Source organism: Panthera tigris, chromosome A1 (genome assembly GCF_018350195.1).
Source record: "Panthera tigris isolate Pti1 chromosome A1, P.tigris_Pti1_mat1.1, whole genome shotgun sequence".
NCBI lineage: Eukaryota > Metazoa > Chordata > Mammalia > Carnivora > Felidae > Panthera > Panthera tigris.
Window position 1 is genome coordinate 110,725,515 of NC_056660.1, and position 12,324 is coordinate 110,737,838.

General features: G+C 45.2%; 1 protein-coding gene and 1 long non-coding RNA gene across 10 annotated transcripts in view; one reads left to right on the plus strand and one right to left on the minus strand.

The window, feature by feature from the left end:
- LOC102956785 overlaps window positions 1–8,461 on the minus strand; it is a 49,372-nt gene extending 40,911 nt beyond the window's left edge. Inside the window, exons 1-2 of the long non-coding RNA XR_445785.3 lie at window positions 8,330–8,461; window positions 3,987–4,217 (exon numbers count right to left, since the gene is read on the minus strand). This is a non-coding gene — a long non-coding RNA (uncharacterized LOC102956785). The remainder of the gene's footprint in view (window positions 1–3,986; window positions 4,218–8,329) is intronic.
- JADE2 (jade family PHD finger 2) overlaps window positions 1–12,324 on the plus strand; it is a 131,833-nt gene that overhangs the window by 68,855 nt on the left and 50,654 nt on the right. For 5 of the 9 annotated variants that reach the window (XM_042984018.1, XM_042983957.1, XM_042983980.1 and 2 more), the window contains exons 3-6: window positions 9,808–9,893; window positions 10,012–10,085; window positions 11,016–11,123; window positions 11,219–11,355. The gene's annotated coding sequence lies outside the window, so the exon portion shown is untranslated. Of the gene's footprint in view, window positions 1–9,807; window positions 9,894–10,011; window positions 10,086–11,015; window positions 11,124–11,218; window positions 11,356–11,427; window positions 11,525–12,324 lie in introns of those variants that run through there. The other 4 variants (XM_042983971.1, XM_042984003.1, XM_042983960.1 and 1 more) reach the window with 3 other exon arrangements.

The window sequence follows — 12,324 nt, forward strand, 5'->3', positions numbered from 1 at the left end:
ATAGCACAGAGGATGGGGACTCTAGACAGGCTACATTAGGTGTATCTGGACACACGCAGACACGCAACACACACATACACATGAGCATGGGTACACACAAATGCACACATGCACACAGTCTTTCTTCTGCTCCCACATAGTGAATCCTTCCTGGCTCATTCACACCTTGTGTGTATGTGCACACACATGGCCAAAGTGGACACTTGAACACTGATTCATGCCCTAACCCATCTTGTTTCCAATCTAGGAATCTCACCTCCCCACCTGAGCTGTGAGGTTTTCCAGAGCAAGAATGGTACTTGCCGTTCCTTGGGCATGCCCTCCCAGCCTGGACAGCCAGCAGACTAGACACTTAAGAGCTGTGTGCCTTTCCTTGAATTCTAAGGGCAGCTGGGGATCAGAAAAGTAAGCAGCTAGATGCCCAATGACAGAGGGTCTTCAGGGAAGTGCCTTCTGCCCCTTAGGAATCTGCCTCTCTTGCCCCAGCTGGATGCCAGTGTCTACAGGCTTTCCTTCTTCTGTAGAACTTTCCTAGAGCCTAGAGGAACTGTATTAGGTGGATGATCTTCCTGGAGCTGGCCTAGCTGGGGATCAGCTTGACAAGAATTCCCTTGTTTCCAAGCATGTCCATTGCACAGGCATCCAGGGCCAATTCCTGTCCAAGTCTCTCCCCAGGGCCCTGGCTGGAGATCTAGTACATTTTGAAGGAGGTTGCCACCTGCCAGAGCTGCAGGTCCTGGATGTCCACCAGTTACAGTGGCTAAGGCCACCCCAGGCTCACAAGTCACTTTGTCCACAGCCATAAGGGAGGAACAGCTTGCTCACTAGTGCCTGCAGGAGGCTCCTAAGGCAACCACCTTGGACTCTGGAGCACTTCCCAGCAGTGGGAAGCTGGTCAAGGCCAGGACACCATTAACGAAGCCTTGACTGGAGTGAGGCATCTCAGGGCCAGCTGCCCTTGCTGCTTCTGGTTCCACGCTGAGGCTAGATTCTGTCCACATACTTGACCCCATCCAAATCCAATTAATGCCCCTCCTCCATCCTGTGGTATCCTCAGGACAGGGACTTCATCTAACACATCTCTGTAAACTGAAGCTAGCCTAGACCAACCGTAGGAATTGTATCTGCACCTGTGCACAGCTCACACCAACATCCTGTGGGCCCAGAGCCCAAGTCCTAGCCTGAAGCAGTCTCCACTTCTGCCTCCCAGTCCAGAGCCCTCACTCAGTGGGTTTCATTAACTGTTTAGAGCCCAACACCTAATGAATAATCCCCACATTTGTTTCCTGAGGAACCAAGCTGGGCCAGGTATCCTCAAGCCAAATGTTCTGGGAAGAAATGGTAGTCCATCTGTCAGAGGAGGGAGCTCCTCCAGGAGGCCGTGATGCTCAGAAACCTCCTTTCTCACACTGATTCCCAGTCGCAGCCTGGCCCATGTTTAAGTCCCAGCAGGCCAAAGGCCAAGTGGAGCTTTTCCATGCCCCTGCTGGAGCTCAGTCTCCATGAGAAGGCTCTGGAATGAACTTAGAATCCCAGAGAGACCCTAATGCTGGGGCCCAAAGAGGGCCAAACAGGCCCCAGGCCACCAGGAGTCAGCACTGGGGCTAGACCAGAGGGCTAGACCAGAGGGCAGACTTCCTGGACAATGCAGTCCATGGTTGGGCTGGGGAAACATGTCCTGCCACCCCCATGATGCTTTTGTCTCTGGAGAATTCTAAGCACCTATGGTAAATGCAAAGGGCTTCTTAGGGCTTCCTCAACAACCATGGGGTTGACTCTTCCTTTTCATCTTCACAACTCCTACGTTAACCCTTCACCTCTTCCCAACTTCACTTCTTACACTACAACACAGGCAACTCATCAACAATTTGATGAGTATCTTTCAGATGCTTTGTTTTCTCTATGAAATTATGTATATCTGTGTGTCTATGTTCAGATAAAAATGTAGGCTTTTTAAGGTGTTTTTTAATACAGATAAAATCTTATTATACATATTACCCCGAAACTTGCTTTTTGTTTTCACGTGTACAGCATAATGATCTGATATTTGTATATCCTGAAACTTGCTTTTCACTTAACACTTTTATTAGAACTTTTTCCACATCAAACACACAAAACCACACAATGCTTCTTTCTTTGCTGCCTTCTTTTTTTTTTTTTTTAATGTTTTTATTTATTTTTGAGAGAGAGAGAGAGAGTGCACTAGCAGGGAAGGGCAGAGAGAGAAATCCCAAGCAGGATCCACACTATCAGTGCAGAGGCTGACTCAGAGCTCCAACCCATGAACTGCAAGATCATGACCTGAGCAGAAATCAGGAGTCAGATGCTTAACCAGCTAAGCCACCCAGGTGCCCCACTGCCTTCTTTTTGACTGTGGTTTATTTAGCCAGTGCTCTAGTGATGGACATTCAAGCCATTTCCATTTTTTCTTTTTTCTTTATAAAGATTGTATTTTAGGGGCGCCTGGGTGGCTTGGTCGGTTGGGCATCCAACTTCAGCTCGGGTCACGATCTCATGGCTTGTCGGTTTGAGCCCCATGTCGGGCTCTGTGCTCACAGCTCAGAGCCTGGGGCCTATTTTGGATTCTGTGTCTCCCTCTCCCTCTCTCCCCCTCCCCTGCTCATACTCTGTCTCTCAAAAATAAATAAACATTAGAAAAATAATAATAAAATAAATATTATATTTTATTTTATTAAAAAAATTTTTTAGTGTTTATTCACTTTTGAGAGAGAGACAGAGCGTGAGTGGGGGAGGGGCAGAGAAAGAGGTAGTCTCAGAATCCGAAGCAGGCTCCAGGCTCCGAGCTGTCAGCACAGAGCATGACGCGGGGCTCGAACCCATGAACCATAAGATCATGACATGAGCTGAAGTCGGATGACCAACTGACTGAGCCACCCAGGCATCCCAAAGATTTATTTTATTTATTTTTTTTAAGTAACCTCTACACCCAATGTGGGGCTTGAAATCATGACCCTGAGATCAAGAGTCTCATGCTCTACTGACGGAGCCAGCCAGGCACCCCTCTAATGATATCTTAAACAGATCTTCTTGTGCCCACATCAGAGGGTCTCTCTGGGGTAGATTCCTAGAAGTAGACTGCATGTTCTCATCTCCTACTTCTAACTTGGGGCAACTGGTGGTTCTCACCTTTCATCTTCAACCAGCTTACTAGTATATTTTCCTGTACAAAGGGCAGTTCTCTCTCAGAAGGCAGTTCTCTCTCTCTCTCTGCCTAGAACCAGTTATTAGCATCATGTTCTATGCCCCCACTGCACTGCTGTGCACCAGACAGACACATTTCATCTCTCTGTATCATTCTCCCCGCCCCCCCAACTCATCAAAATTTTTATCTATATGCAGGTCCATCTCCAGACCCTTCTCAACCTTTCTGTATTATTCCACCCCACAGGCTCCCCAGATAGCTTGCCCATCCTGCATATACTTAAGGATTTGTCTTCCTAAATGGGCCAAAACCCCTCTAAAATAGGGTCTGAACCTGGAACTCACTGCCCTAAGATAAAGTCTTGTTTGTATAGGTGCTTGTTAAATGCATGCTATTTCTAATAAAACCAGGTTACCTCCAGCATGGCTACGAATTCATCAGTAAATCCATGGGAAGGGTCTTTGTAAGACTGCCAGATGAAGGGAGACTTGCTTCATTTATCAGAAACCCTATGGAAGGGGAACCTGGGTGGTTTAGTCGGTTAAGTGTCAGACTTCAGCTCAGGTCATGATCTAGCAGTTCGTGTGTTTGAGCCCCATGTCGGGCTCTGTGCTGACACCTCAGAGCCTGGAAACTGCTTCAGATTCTGTGTCTCCCTCTCTGTCTGCTCCTCCCCAGCTTGTGCTGTCTGTCTGTCTGTCTCTCTCTCTCAAAAATAAATAAACATAAAAAGAAAGAAAGAAAGAAAGAAAGAAAGAAAGAAAGAAAGAAAGAAAGAAAGAAAGAAAGAAACCCTAGGGGAAAAGGAAAGGGTTTTGCTTACCCTGTTCAACTTGACTTGGAGCCAGCACCTTTGGTTCTTGATGGTTCTTGGACAGAGCCGGGTCCCTCAGCTCCACGCGGGGCGTCTCACACTTTGATGAGTGTCTGGTCAAGCTGGCCCCTGACTTGGCCGGAGTTACTGCCTGCTGCCAGTTTCTGGGGAAGTGTTTAGAAGCCCCAGGGATCTTCTTTGCCTTCTGCCATCTGTGGCCACTGGGCTGAGTCTGAGAGTCTGAGAAGAGACAGGTGGCCAGGCTGGCACATCATCCAGACATCTCCTACGGCTGGTCAGTACCATCTCTAAACCAGCTGGCAAAGGCTCCAGAGGGGTGCTTCTCCCAGGCATGTGTTTGTAGCACCACAGAAAGTAGCAAGGCTGGCTCTTGCCAGGGCAGTGTCTTAAGCCGCAGATGCAGCCCTGGGCAGCTTTCCTATCTGCCCAAACCCCACCTGCAGCCCCTGCCTGGAGCCTAGGAGGCAGAGCTGCTGGATCTGTCCTCTCTTGAATGCCAAATTATGCGCTTTGCATAGGGCTTGGCACAGAGTAGGCAGCCAGGAAATATTTACTGAATGACCAAGAGAATGAATGTTCACCCTCCCTTAGAGGAGGTCACCTAGTAGCACTGACTATATTTGGGAGGGTGAGGATCAGATTCCAGAAACAGAGGAGATGGATGAAAGGGTGAGCAAAGCTCACATGTGTGATCTTCCCAGATTTCATTTTGTCCCTTTAGGATTTGCAGAAAGTCTCTAGGAACTCTAATGTTAGGACAAGTATTGTGATCCAGTTTTCCTAACTCTACTACATCAAGTATCATCTATGGACTGGCACCATCCAAATCATCTAGCAGCCCGTTAGAAATGCAGATTCTCAGAAATGCAAACCTAATGAATCAGAACCTTCATGTAAACAGGAACCCAGGTGATTCATGTTCATGTTATTGTTGTACAAGTACTGCCTTAAGCAGCTAGTGAGTGAACATAGGACTTCTCACCTGATACAGTTTGGCTGCTGGAGAGTGTGGCTAACTTCATGTGGGGCTTCTGCCTATCCTGATGACTCAAACAAATTATTGAGTCATATATTGTTTGTCTCTCCAGCCCTTGAACACTGTTAGAACAGAGTAAGCATTCAATAAATAAATGTTGAATGATTCTCATGCTCTTTTCTACATTTAGGGTGCTTAGGGTATGCTGGACCTCTGGTTCTGGATATAAATCACAAGGGATTAGAACTTTTGTTCCCAGTAGGGACCCCCGGAAGAACAGCTATTGTCTGATGAGCAATTACTGAGTGCCAGGCCAATGCTTACAAAGTGTGGTTCAAGGCCAAGGGCATCAAGCATGACCAGGTACTTATTAAAAAATGCATATCCTTGGGTCTTGCCCCAGACCTGCCCGTTGAGAACCTTTAGGGATAAAGCCTAGAAATCCACGTTTTATTTTTATTTTATTATTTTATTTTATGTTATTTTATTTTATTTTATTTTGTTTATGTTTATTTATTTTTGAGACCGAGAGAGATTTTATTTTATTTTATTTTATTTTATTTTATTTTATTTTATTTTATTTATGTTTATTTATTTTTGAGACCGAGAGAGAGAGAGAGAGAGAGAGAGACAGCACAAGCAGGAGAGGGGCAGAGAGAGAGGGGGACAGAAGATCCAAAGCAGGCTCCACACTGACAGCGGAGAGCCAGATGCAGGGCTCAAACTCATGAACTGAGAGATCATGACCTGAGCCAAAGTCTGACACTTAACCAACTGAGACACCCAGGCGCCTGGAAATCCACATTTAAAAAAAATTTGAGGGTTGGCGGGGAGTGGCTCCTGGGTGGCTCAGTCGGTTGAGCGTTAGACTCTTGATTTCTGCTCAGGTCATGATCTCATGGTTTGTGAGATGAAGCCCTGCATCAGGTTCCACAGAGCCTGCTTGGAATTCTCTCTCTCCCTCTCTCTCTGCCCCACCCCCTGCCCGTCTCAAAAATAAAATAAATAAAACTTTAAAGAAATTTAAGTTTTATTTCTTTAAGTAATCTCTACACCCAACGTGGGACTTGAACTCATGACCCTGAGATCCAGAGTCGCAAACTCTTCTGACTGAGCCAGCCAGGCACTCCCAGAAATCTCCATTTTTAACAAGCATACCAGGCACACTGAAGTTTGGAAATTATTGCATCCCTAATTACAGAGGAGGAAACTTAGGCACACAGAGGTTGTACAAAGTCACAGAGCTGGTGAATGGTGGGGACAGGACTCTATCCTAAGACCATATGAATGTGGAATCCACAGTTTTAGCCATACACTGAAAAAATTGATGCTGGGTCTGACTGTGCATATTTAGCCATATACATCACTTTGTGTCCACAAAGTTTGTTAGATTATGAACTCTTGTGAAATACTGGAAGGCAGTTAATGTGTTTTCTTTCTCTCACTTATCTGTAGAATCCATTAAACATGCCTAGTACCTGGAAGACCCTCAATAAAAATCATTTGAATTGAACTCCTACAGATACATGATTATCTATTTCTATAAACATACATATACAGAGGACTTCTCATTTTCAAGTAGAATCTTGGAACAAGGTATAACAACTATAGACTTTCCCACTCTCTCTTGAACCCACTCAGTCAAACTTTCACTTATGCCAGTGTGTTGATGTGGCTCTTATCAGTATCACCAGTGACTTCAACGTGGCTGAAACTAATGATCAATTGTCAGTCTGTATCTAACCTCATTCCTCTTGGTAGCTTTGCACATAGAGCTTTCCTCCCTCCTGAAATACTCTTATCTTGTCTTCTAAGACATTCCTCCTATCTCTCTGGATGCCACTGCTTTCTTTTTACTTTTTTCCCCCAATTAAAAAAATATATTTTTATTATTTTTAAATATTTTATTTTTAAGGAATCTCTACACCCAACAGTAGAGCTCAAACACACAAGAGTCCCATGCTCCACTGACTGAGCCAGCCAGGCACCCCTCCCCCAATTTTTTTATTGTGATAAAATACACATAACATAAATTTTACTATCTTAAACATTTTTAAGTGTACAGTTCAATGATATTAAGTACATTCACACTGTTGTGCAACTGTCACCACCCTCCATCTCCAGAACTCTTTCATCTTGCAAAACTGAAACTGTACCTGTTGAACTATGAGTCCCCATCTGCCCTCCTTGCTCCAGCCCCTGGCAAACACTGTTCTCTCTGTCTCTATGAATTTCATCACTCTAGGTATCTCGCACAAGTGGAATCATACAGTATTTGTCTTTTTGTGACTGGCTTATTTCACTTAGCATAAGGACCTAAAGGTGCATCCATGTTGTAGCATGTTGCAGAATTTCCTTCCTTTTTAAGGCTGAATAATATTCTATTCTATGTATATACCACATTTTGCTTTACCCATTCATCCATTAACAGACACTTGGGTTGCTTCCACATTTTAGTTATCGTGGATGATGCTACTATGAACACAAGTACACAAATATCTCTTCAAGACCCTGTTTTCAATTCTTTTGAATATATATCCAGAAATGGAATTGCTGGATCATATGGTAATTCTATTTTTAATTTTCTGAGGAATGGCCATACTGTTTTCCACAGTAGCTGTACTATTTTATATTCTCAATGATAGTGCACAAGTGTTCTAATTTCTCCACATCCTTGCCAACCCTTGTTATTTTGTTTTTTTTTTTTTTAAATAGTACCCATCCTATTGGATGTGAGGTGGTACCGTACTGCACCTTTGATCTGTATTTCCCTAATGGTGAGCAACATTGAGCATCTTTTCATGTGCTTATTGGCCATTTATATTTCTTCTTTGGAGAAATGTCTGAATATTTCTTTTTTAACAACATCTTACTGATTCCTTTTCATCTTCCAGACCTCTTAACCCTGTAGTGGCCAAGGACATCGTCCTTGGACTTCTCTTTCTACACTCAATTCCTTAGTGATTTCAAACAGTCTTATAGCTTTAAATACCAGCAACCTGCTGACCCTTCTCAAAAGATACCTTCAGCCCCGAACTTACCTCTGAGCTGAGGCTACCATTTCTAACTGCCTACAGGACGGCTGCACTTGGACATCTAATAGGTATCTTAAGCTTACTATGTCTTAATGCTGAGCTCCTTATCCTCCCCCGAATCTACTCCTTCCATAGTCTTCACATATCTTTTAATGGCAATTCTGTTTTTCCACTGGTTCAAGACAAAACTCTAGTCATCCTTGAATTCTTGTTTTCTCATGCCTCGTCAACAAATCCTGCCAAAGCTATCTTCATAAAATATATTGACTTTGACCACTTCCCCTGCTACCACTCTAGTGTACTTTAACATCATCTCTTACCTGGTTTATTTCAGTGACCTCCTCACCTGTCTTCCAGCTTCAGCCTTTCCGCTTTCAGTCTGTCCTCCATATGACAGCAAAGTAACCTGTAAAATCCAGTGTCAGATTATGTCACTCCTCAGCTCAAAACCATCTTTAGTACTCCTAGCAAAAGCCAAATTCCTAACAACGGCCTATATCATTTCTTTCTTCTACATGTACACAATAAGCATCTTCCTACCTCAGGACCTCTGCATTTGCTGGAGACCGCAAATGGTGGAGACAGTGGTTTCTTTTACTTTGTGCCAGGGACCCCTGTGGCAGTTAGTAATGCCCATGGATTCCTTCTGAGTACAGTATCTTTAAATCCATAAAATAAGTTTCATAAATTTTAAAGAAAACCAATTATGCTGAAATACAACTCTCAAAATATTTTTAAAATGTGTAATAGAGTAATATATGTGTTTCTTATTAATTCATTAAATTACAAGAGCTAGCAGCATAATTATGAAGTAGTGATAACTGTAATGATATTTTAAGATATTTGCAGCAACTATAATGTGCTATGAAAATATCTGATTTCTACTAGCAACAACATCACAGGTGCTGCTAATAGCACTGTGATTTGCTGTCTGCATTCATAATTGAAGAACATGCCAAATGTTAATTCGTGAAAATAAAGATAACATTTTTTCCCTATCTGAAGCCAAGACTCTGTGAATTCTATACACAGATCTCTGGAGGAGAGTGTCTGCAGACTCCATGTTAAGAACCCCTGCCTTAGAATGGTCTTCTCCCATAAGCCCTCACAGCTCATTCCTTCACCTCCTTTAATTCAAAAGCCACCTTCTCAGTCAGCTCTTCCCTGAGGACTCTATTTAAATTGCATGCCCACGTTCCCTATCCCCCTTTCCTACTTAATTTTTCTGAACAGCACTTACTCACCTTCAAATATAATATTTCACTTAAAAAAATTGTGCATCTCCTTCCACTAGAAAGTGAATTCCATGGGAGTAGGCATTTTTGTCTGCCACTTTTGTGCTGTGTCCTCAGCCCCAAGAATGGTACCTGGTATACAGGTGGCACTCAGTAAATATTTGTTGAAAAAAAAATGAATAATTACATCTCCTAGAACTCTTTTTTTTCTGCAGTAAGTTTCTTCTCTTTTTTTTTTTTCTGCAGTAAGTTCATGATTTGTGAGACTTTTACTAAATATTAAAGAGTTATAATTATCTCCTTTCCTATTATTCTGTTAACATTATCAAGGTTAACCTTAAACAGTAGCAGAGAGCAGCAGGAATGCAAGGATTCTGATGGAGCTTCCAGTCCTAAACAAGAAGTACCTTCCAAGGACTCCTTAGGGGACCTGTGTCTCACCCAAATTCAGGGAACCACCTTAGAGGCAAAGTGCTACCCATAAAATTCTTTCTTGCTGTTACAGCAGTCAGGCCCCCATCCCCAATCAAACCAATAATTCTCATACCTTTCAATTCTGGCAGCATGGTAAAATGGACAACACATAATCTTGGGGGCATCCAAACCAGGTGCCAACTCTGCCACCACTTCCTAGCTCGTGTGATTGTTGGTGAGTCACGAAACCTTTCTGAATAGATAAAATGGGATTTTTATGAGGATGAAATGGGATGGCTGGCATAGTGCACAGCACAGGAGATGGTCATCTTCGCCCTTTTCCATCTCTCTAGGTCATTTTATAACTGCCTGCCAAGGCTCACAGGATCTTGATGGCTAAGAGGAGGAGCCTGTCCAGTCCTTTCCTGTATGTAAACCCGCTATATCTAGACCCAGAGTGCTTCCTTTGGACTGTGCCACTGTAAATTGGTGCCTCCATTCCCACTTCAGATGTGTGGTTAAGACTGCCATCTGGACCTCGACCATGAAGCCTACCATCTAGCACAGTTTTTTCTCTTCTACCTCTTTTTGCCCTAACTGGGAGATCTTGTATATGTCATCATAGAGGACAAGATAGAAATCATTGTTCTCCAGTATTTCCAGTGTTAAGAGCTTTCAGGGAGCATATTCACCTTTCCAAAACACAAACACCAGGGAAAGTGCTAATGTGCACTGTGCACTCTGAGCCAGGCCCCTGCTTTACACATATAGAATGTATGCAAACATATATGCATATATGTATATATACACACGGCTTCAGGAACCCTCCAACCATCCTATTCTATAGAAGAAAGAGACCCAGAGAGATGAATGCGCTTGCCCACATCAAGTAGCTTCTCAACTGCAAAGCCAGGATTTGAATCCAGGTATTTGACCATTTTTGTTACATGCTAACAGCTTGTGACATCTGTTTTCTGGCACTGAGTTTAGGCTTGGGAAAATCCTACCAACTCAGAGCTAGAGTCAGGTCTGGAGGTGGTACCCCAGTTCCTCAGTCTTGCCAAACAAGCCTTCCCAGACTTTGTGAATGAAGGCCAAGGAAGAGAAACGCTGCTGGGACTCCCTTTGAGCTCATATTTCTTTCTAGTTGCAGAAAGGGCTTATTTCCACATTCACTATCTTCCTCTTTGTTGTGTAGACCATTTAACCCGTCAGAGGATTTGTGCTGTTAGAAGTTTGTTTATTATTAGATTTATTTCTCCTATAAGCAAATGTGTTCACAACATTCCATGGGGGAATCTTTTTAAGTGTCACATAAATGTCATCTTATGTAAATTGAGTATTTGTCTTTCCATAGAAGGGGGTGGAAGGGAAAGAAAGGAAGGATAAACAACCTTCAGTCTCGGAGAGGGAAGGCGGTTCCTGTCCCAGTTCACAACTCACCCATGTGCCTTCAAAGCCAAAGGTGAGTTGCAAAAATTATTGGATCATCTTTGAGGGGCAGCCAAAAGGGAGGGGGAAGGAAAAGTTGGCAACGATGCTTTGGGGATGTTGAACCAGGTTCCCAGGTCTCCCCAACAAACCCCGCTTGAGACCAGACCTCGCTCTCCCCAATTGGGAGCATTGGGAGAAGGCTGCAGCTTGCCCCCGACACCTCCCCATCCAGGAGGCTAGCGAAGCTCCTTCCTCGAGAGAAGGTGAGCACCGCGGACGCAGCGGGTTGGGTGGGTGTGGCCCGCGGCTCTGGGAACCGACCCAAGGCCCCGCCACCGCCCGCGAGCCGCCCGACAGCCCGCCTGCCTGGCGAGCGCAAGCGCTTCTTCCAGAAACTGCGAGGATCCGAGCGCACTGTTTGTGCACCACAAGGTCAAGTCGGGAAGTGGAGCCGGAGGAGGAGGGGCGAGGAGGCGAAGGGTGGGGAGAGGGGCGCCCCGCTTCCTCGCCAAGTGCCAGCCCTTGGAAGTAGCCCCCTCGGTTTTTAACCCTTTAGGGGGAATGGGAAGGACGAGCTAGGGGGGAAGGGAACACCTCGGGGCAAACTCCTACTGGGGCCAAGACTTGCAGCTACCCACCCACCCAACACTGCGTTCCCCACCCCCCGGAAATGCGGGGCAGAGCTGGGAGACTGTAGGCACCCGAACGGGGGAGGGGGGCAACGAACCCGAGAGGGACCCTCTCCACGGACGGCCCCTCCTTCCTGAGGTCGCCGGCAATTTCAAGTTTCCCCCGCCCGGGATGTTAGTTTCCATCTACTGTGGGTGGGGGAGAAGGGACGCGCCCCCTCCCCCAGACTCGCGCGCGTGCCCCTCCCCTCCGCTCCTGCCAGCACTTTCTGCTCACTTCTGGCGCTGCAGAGCGCCACGCGATTTATTCGGTTCGCATTTTTAAACCAGCGATTCGGGAGCAGGGCCTAGGGCGAGGGTCTTCCAGCGCTGGAGCCCCGGGAGGCGGGGTGCTCGGTGCAAACCTCGTTCCCTCCGCGAGTGTCGCCTTCAGGCTGTTATTTGCAAAGAAACGTCTTTTTGACGCAGGGAGAAATGGCAAATTTTAAGTACGTCATTAATATGGCGCCAAAAGATTTTTTTAAGTATAAGCTTGCTTTTTTTTTTTTTTTAAGGTTGCGGGGGGCGCCGCCCGGGTCTGGGGCTCGAAGGGGGCGGGGTGTG